Raw genomic sequence first — 7,632 nt, 5'->3', positions numbered from 1 at the left:
AGTAATTATACCAAAACAAAAACCCAGAACACCTCACTGGGGTGCATCACCTAATTTTCTTTTTTATGTGTCTTTATTTTCCCCTGGGCTGTTGCCTGCCCTAGAGGCCTAACTGTGCTGCTGCTAAAGATCACGAACTTTAAGGATAGGTATGGGTGAGGCACTGGAGGGTTGCATATCCCACCCTGAGGCCTGAACATCCTGAAACCCATGGTTTCTTCAGTCACGGTAGAATTTGTCTTCTTTAAGACAAAGGCAACTTCTGAATTAAGATGCTTTGTTCCACTTGAGCTCGACTGTTGGTGTCATGATGTGTTTCCAGAGAGTGTTAGGAAAGTGCATGGAATGAATAAAGAAGCTGGTGCCCGTGCCCTTTCCATCCCTATTAGATTGTTGGAGCTTCAGCAGATGTGCTAGCAGGCTGTCTGGCAGTACTCCAGCAGCTACCACTGTGGTGTGTGTGGGGAGAGGGAGCCATGGTGGAGTGGTGTGGGGGATAGCTGAGCAAGGCCCACCGCTTAGGTTGCAAAGTGTGTGAGCAACAGATAAAACCAAAAAACCAAACCCAGTGCCGTCGAGTCAATTCCGACTCATAGAGGACATACCCTATAGGACAGAGTAGAACTGCCCCATAGAGTTTCCAAGGAGCACCTGGCGGATTCTAACTGCCGACCTTTTGGTTAACAGCCATAGCACTTAACCACTACACCACCAGGGTTTATTCCCAGTCTCATGGCCTGATAAGAATAGATACAATTAAAAAATGATTATGCAGAAAGAATTCCCTTTTAAACATAATTTCTAGTAGAGAACAAAAATGTGCAACTGTGATAATTCTATTCGGTGTGCTCTGGCTGAGTCGTTTAAAAACCCAAAGGCCCTGTGTTTATATTAAACATTAATACTGCTGTTGTACTTAAACTCTAGTGATTCTTGGGCCTGCAGAAGGCTCTCACCTGGGTGCTTGTCAGAAATGGAGAATCTCAGGCCCACCCCACACTTCCTGAATCAGAACCTGCATTTTAATAAGATCCCCAGATGATTCATACGCGCTTTTAAGTCTGAGAAGCCCTCCTTACACCGAAATATTTTTCCCCCTTTGGTTTACCTTTGTCTTTCACAGTGGAAATATTTCATGTCTCTCTGTCTACAATAATCCAAAACCCAGTGCTGTCTACACTAGACCCTTTAATTAACTCCTTGGGCTGTCCAAGCAAATGGCTCAGGAACTTGAGTTCTAAGAGTTAATTTGTAGTATACCTGTTGTAATATGAGCCATGTAATCCCAGCCCATTATTACTGGGCTTTCAGATGAGGAGTGGAGCAGGGTGGATACCTCTGGGAGGGAGGTTGACCACCCTCCAGGCCAGGCCCATAGGGTGATACTATTCTGATAAAATTATGGTGATAGTTCTTAGTCGTTGTTTTGTAAATACAGAGACTTTCACCAAGTGTTCCAGAGCTGAGTGGATTGGAAAGGCCAACATTATGATGTACACACTTACAAGAAACAGCTTTATGAACCAGAATGCCAGTTTTTATAATCAGAACTAAAACAATTGTGCAGGCCTGATGTTCAGGCTGGTCTGACAAAAAAATTCCCTCTCGTCATGGCCCCCAGACCTTCTCTTGCCCCGGGACAGGAATCATTCCCAAAGCCAACTCTTCAGACATGGATTGGACTGGACAATGGGTTGGAGAGGGATGCTGGTGAGGAGTGAGTTTCTTGGATCAGGTGGACACTTGAGACTATGTTGGCATCTCCTGCCTGGAGGGGAGATGAGATGGTGGAGGGGGTTAGAAGCTGGCGAAAAGGACACGAAAAGAGAGAGTGGAGGGAGAGAGCGGGCTGTCTCATTAGGGGGAGAGTAATTGGGAGTGTGTAAAAGCAACGTGTATATGGGTTTTGGTGTGAGACACTGACTTGATTTGTAAACTTTCACCTACCCCCAGTTCCCCAGTGCCATCGAGTCACTTAAAGCACAATAAAAATTATTAAAAAAAAAAATTCCCTCTCTATGAAAACTGGGAGTCCTGGTGGTGCAGTGGTTAAGAGCTTGGCTGCTAACGAAAAGGTTGGCAGTTCAAGCCCGCTAGCTTCTCCTTGAAAACCCTATGGGGCAGTTCTACTCTGTCCTATAGGGTTGCTACGAGACAGGATAGACTTGACGGTAGTGGGGTTTTTTGGTACATGAAAACTACTTTGAAAGCTTAAATAAGCCCATGATGAAATCAAATCCGGTTTGTTAATTTAATGATTCTTAAGAGTTTCAAACAACAAAAGCATGATATATAAATATCTATACTGGTCCATTAATCAAACATTCAAGACAACATTTAGGGGAACTCCTGCTTTGGACAGTGCTGGATAAACACAGATTTTGGCCCTTTAGAGACATCGTTTTTGTTCATTTGATAGATTCTTTCTCTGTTTTTTCTTTATAATTTATTTTTGTTGAGAATATACATAGCAGAACATACACCAATTCAACAATTTCTACATGTACAATTCATTGACATTGATTCTGTATATGTTTTGATATCATCCTGTCATTGTTTTCGTGTTCTGTCTATACTAAAACTATTCTTAGACTATAAATATATCAAAATTACAGATATCTTTGTATAAGAGATATTATGTTAGAAAAACCACCAGCACGCTTTCATTAGATCAAGGAAGACTTCTCAAAGGAGGGGAAAAGGAGAGATTGATGAGTTGAAGGTCAAGCTTGGGGGAAGCGACTAGATCAAGAATGGGATAAGCAGTTGATTCAGTTAATCAACCAAATCTAGGCACTGTAGAGGATACAAGTGAAGTTTAAGCACGGGAGCCAGGCTTACACAACTTCAAAATCAATTCTGGAGATAAGAGAACACACATGAAACAATTATGGAAGAATGATAAGGTAGTAAATAACCGAGTGCTAAACAAGCGACTTAAGTTTGTAGAGAGCTTTATATTATTGCACACAACCCCTTTTTAGTATATACATTATTTTCCTCACAATAATTCAATAATTCATTGAAGCAGGAAAAAGTTAATAACTCGTCCAATATCACAGAACTAGTAAGTGGAACAGGCAAGACTAGAATTTAGGACTTCCAACTTTATAACCATTTTTTTTTTCAACTACATTAAACCATTTCTTTCTAATAGGTAGAACAGGTTTACTAAGAAGAAAACATGGGAGTTGAGATTGCTCTAGTACTCTGGTGAAGGGGTTTTATTCATCAGAAGACAGTTTTATAAGAAATCATTCTAAGGGTCCAATGAGGAGTGAGAGTAGAGAACAGCAACAAAAGAGCTTGGTCATACATACTGAAGTTATCTGGAAGGGGTTCAAGAAGTCTGCAGAGCAACAAGTCAAGATGAAAGATGACAGGGTCTTAATGAAGGCAACCTGGGTCAAAGCAAAAGAAGGAGAAAATCCATTGCCGTTGAGTTGATTCCAAATCACAGCAACCCTATAGGACAGAGTAGAACTGCCCCATAGGGTTTCCAAGGAGTGATTGATAGATTAGAGTTGCTGACCTTTTGGTTAGCAGCCTGAGCTCTTAACCACTGTGCCACCAGGGCTTCAATAGAAGGAGAGGATAGATAGTTAAGACACTTGGAGCCCCCAATGGCAAGGGTTGGCCATGGAGAATAAAGGAAATGCCTACCTGAAAATGACCTTGACAGTTTTTGCTTGGGTTGTATTGCCCATTAGGATTCAGAGGCATTGGAGGTTCAAGCATGAGATGAACAATTTGGTCTTCACCATTATCTTAGATACCTAGTGCTGCTTTAACAAAAAAACCCACAAGTGGGTGGCTTTAAAAGAACAGAAATCTATTTTCTTACATTTCAGGAAGCTGGAAGTCCAAATTCAGGCCATGCTCTAGGGGGAGGTCCTTCCTTGGAGTTCCTTGGTGTTTCTTAGCACCTGTGTTCTCCCTGTGTGTGTGTCTGTGTCTATTCTGCATTTTATATCTGAAAAGTGATCAGGTTTAGGACCCATGCTACTCTGGTATGGTCTAATTAACATAAAACGAAACTGACTATTTCCAAACGGGGTTATATTTACAGGTACAGGGGTTAGGATTTCAACACATTTTCGGGGGCACAATTTAATCCATAACAATGATTAATTTGAAATAGCATTGAGACCTTAAATTTGAAATGTCTTGTGGACAGAATGCTGCTGCTTTGGGCTGGTGGTTGTAGGGTGAATGGAGGAGGAAGACATTCAGAGGCTAAGGAAGGGGGTTTGGGAGGATATGCCTGAGCCCTAACGGGGTCATCTTGTTACTTTTGTCTCTGCCATGTACTCTGGTAGTTCTAGAAAGATCCTGGTATCACCAGCATGCCTTCCTTGGCTCGTCCAGTCTTTCCCCGCCCACTGAATATTTGTGTGTCAGGTTATTTATCACCAGATACACTTGTTTCTATTTTCCCAGTTGTTTCTTTTTGTTATTTCCTGGCCTTATTTTTAACCTCTCTAGGTTCCTTTCTATTTATTTTTTGGCGCTGGTGCCCTGAATTCCTCCCGATTTAGTGTCAATATGTATGATGTGAACTCTAAGGATAAACATGCCAAACTGATGTGCTTGGAGGAGCGAGTCATTCATCCCTTTTCCCTTCTTTGTCTTATTTTTCTTATCTTCCTCTTCCTCTCTATTTATAAATACTTGAGTCATTTAAAACTATGCGACAGGCATTTCCTCAGCAGGAGAAAGACCCTGGAACAAAAGTTTAAAGGCATTAAAGATGAAATAGCACAACCTAAGGCACTGTTTCCTAAGCTGTAGGCATTTGCATGTCATCTTTTTTTGCCATGGCACCTGCATATCAGCTATTATTTACTTAACATTTTTTATTTAAATGGTATAATTTGTTTTATGCAGTTAATTTTTTTTATTAGGGAAAAGTTTATATCAGCATTGAAAAATTTGAAACATTTAAAAATGCACCTTAAAGTATATACCTATTAAAAATGTTCATCTGTACCACCCCAAACCATGTGCCCCTACTGGAGGGACCGACTGGGAACTGAACTTTACGTTTCAAAGGTCTTTATGTTGAATAAAAATTTGCTTCCTCTGATTCATTGGTTCTAGTTTTACCCTCAGGAGCAATACAGAATAAGGTTTTCTTCTTTTCAGAATTTGTTGTCGGTGTTAGTTGCGGTGAAGTGGATTACAACTCATGGCGACTCCATACGTGCAGAGTAAAACAGCTCCATAGGGTTTTCAAGGCTGTGACCTTTCAGAGGCAGATTGCCAGGTCTGTCTTCCGAGGCACCTCCAAACCAAAAAGCCATTACTGTGGAGTCCACCAATCTTTCAACTAGTTGGTGGAGTGCTTAACCGCTTGCACCACCCAGGGACTCCTTTCATCCTCCCCCCACCCAAATCACACCTCTTTGAATATTTGAAGACAGTTCCTTTTGGGGCTCTCTCCCTCTGCACTAAATACCTCGAGCTCCTTCACCTTTTAGGTGTGGCTCCACTCCTGCGTGTTTCCTGAACTCCCTCCCCACCTCCCCACCCTCGGCTTCATTGCAGTCTCTTTCCTCTGCATGGACTCAGGTTTTGGATCTTGACTCATCAGTCTCCCTTTAAAGGGACTGTTCACAGTTCTCCAGATGAGTTCTGACCTGTGCAGAGACCCTGGGGTTTCACCCCATCTCTTTCTCGACACTGTTTTAATCCTAACATGATCTAAAATTGTACTGCTTTTTTAAAAAAGTAATTTTTCATCGTACTGTTGACTCATATTTTGGTGATGGTTTTTCAATGTCTGTCCTCTCCCATGTCATGGCTGCACACTGAAAAAAAAAATCTAAATAGAAGATTTTTCATTTATCCTCATTGAATTTAATTTTTCTGATTTTGATCCTTGTTTCAGACTTTATTCTGAATTTTATTCTTTCCTTTCTGTCCTTTAATATTTCAACTATCTTTTCAATTTAGGATAATCAACAATGTATTTTTATTTTTTATTGTGATTTAAGTGAAAGTTTACAGAGCAAATTAGTTTCTCACTAAACAGGTAATATACAAATTGCTTTGTGGCATTGGTTGCCAACCCCACGATGTGTCAACGCTCTCCCTTTCTCCACCCCAGTTTCTCCATTTCCGTTTGTAGAGTTTTCCTTTCCCTTCCTGCCTTCTCATCTTTGCTTTTGGGCTGGTGTGTCCATTAATCTTATATACATGATTGAATTATGAAGCACATCGCTCATGTGTGTTATTGTTGGCCCTACAGACCTGTCTAATCTTTGGCTGAAGGGTGAACCTCAGGAGTGACTCTAACCCCAGTGCCGTCGAGTTAATTCCGACTCATAGCAACCTTATAGGACAGAGTAGAACTGCCCCATAGAGTTTCCAAGGAGCACCTGGCGGATTCAAACTGCCAACCCTTTGGTTAGCAGCTGTAGCACTTAACCACGACACCACCAGGGTTTCCAGGAGTGACTTTGGTACTGAGTTAAAAGGGTATCCGGGGGTCATACTCTTGAGATTTCTTCAGTCTCTGTCAGACCAACAAGCCTGTTTTTTTTTTTTTTTTTTGCAGGGGGGTGGGGGATTTGAGTGTTTTTCTACATTTTTCTCCCACTCTGTCTAGGACCCTCTATTGTGATCCCTGCCAGAGTGGTTGGTGCTGGTAATAGGGCACCATCTAGTTGTTCTAGGCTCAGTCTGTTCAAGGTTGTGGTAGTTGTTGTCTGTTAGTCCTTTAGACTAATCTTTCCCTTGTGTCTTTTGTCTCTTTCATTCTTCTTTGCTCCACCAGGATGGGCCCAGTAGATGCATCTTACATGGCCACTCACAGGCTTCTAAGACTCTAGTCATTACTCACCAAAGTCAGAAGTAGAACATTTTCTCTGTAGACTGTGTTTTTGCCAGTTGAGCTGGATGGTCCCCTGAGACCACGGTCCCCAGCCCTCAGCCCAGTAGCTTGGTTTCTCAGGGCTGATCATCAACAATTTTGATGTATATATCTCTTTTCGAGCCACTGAAAGAGAACAAGCTGAACAGCATAAGGCCAGGAATAAAACTATAGTGTGTCACAGAAGGACTTGTTCAGGCTAACACTGACCCACTGAGACTTGTGCCATCTAGGGCACTGGCAGCAAACTTAATTTATTACTTCTAGCTGCTTGTTCCTCCTATTGGTAAACCAGAAAAACATTTGTCTACTTAATTTTTTTTGGAGGGGCATTTTTCTCATTTGTCATGTTTTTATCCTCATAAATCACTAAGGGATCACTTCACAAGTGTTGTCTGTACTGTGGGATTTCATTTACCTGGCCCTAGAGACCTGAACTTACTTAAAATGCCCCAATGTACTCTTATGGCCTCATTTATCCCACTCTTTAGTTTCAAAAAAAAAAAAATTTTTTTTTTTTTTTTAGTTTCTGCAAAAAATGTTTATTTTAACCCATTGCCATCAAGTCAATTCCTACTCATAGCGACCCTACCGGACAGAATAGACCTGCCCCATAGGGTTTCCAAGGATGTAAATATTTAGGGAAGCAGACTGCCACATCTTTCTCCCGAAGAATGGCTGGTGGGTTTGAACTGCAGGCCTTTTGGTTAGCGGGTGAGCGCTGAAACCACTGCACCACCAGGGCTCCAGTGTTTATT

The 7,632-nt window shown here is 41.6% G+C and overlaps 1 protein-coding gene across 1 annotated transcript in view; it reads left to right on the top strand.

Annotated features, from left to right (window-relative positions):
* Positions 1-7,632, top strand: part of CDC20B (cell division cycle 20B) — a 72,603-nt gene that overhangs the window by 16,936 nt on the left and 48,035 nt on the right. The gene's annotated exons all lie outside the window — the stretch shown is intronic.

This window comes from Loxodonta africana, chromosome 2 (assembly GCF_030014295.1).
Source record: "Loxodonta africana isolate mLoxAfr1 chromosome 2, mLoxAfr1.hap2, whole genome shotgun sequence".
Taxonomy (NCBI): Eukaryota; Metazoa; Chordata; class Mammalia; order Proboscidea; family Elephantidae; genus Loxodonta; species Loxodonta africana.
This window is presented reverse-complemented; position numbering and strand designations above follow the sequence as displayed.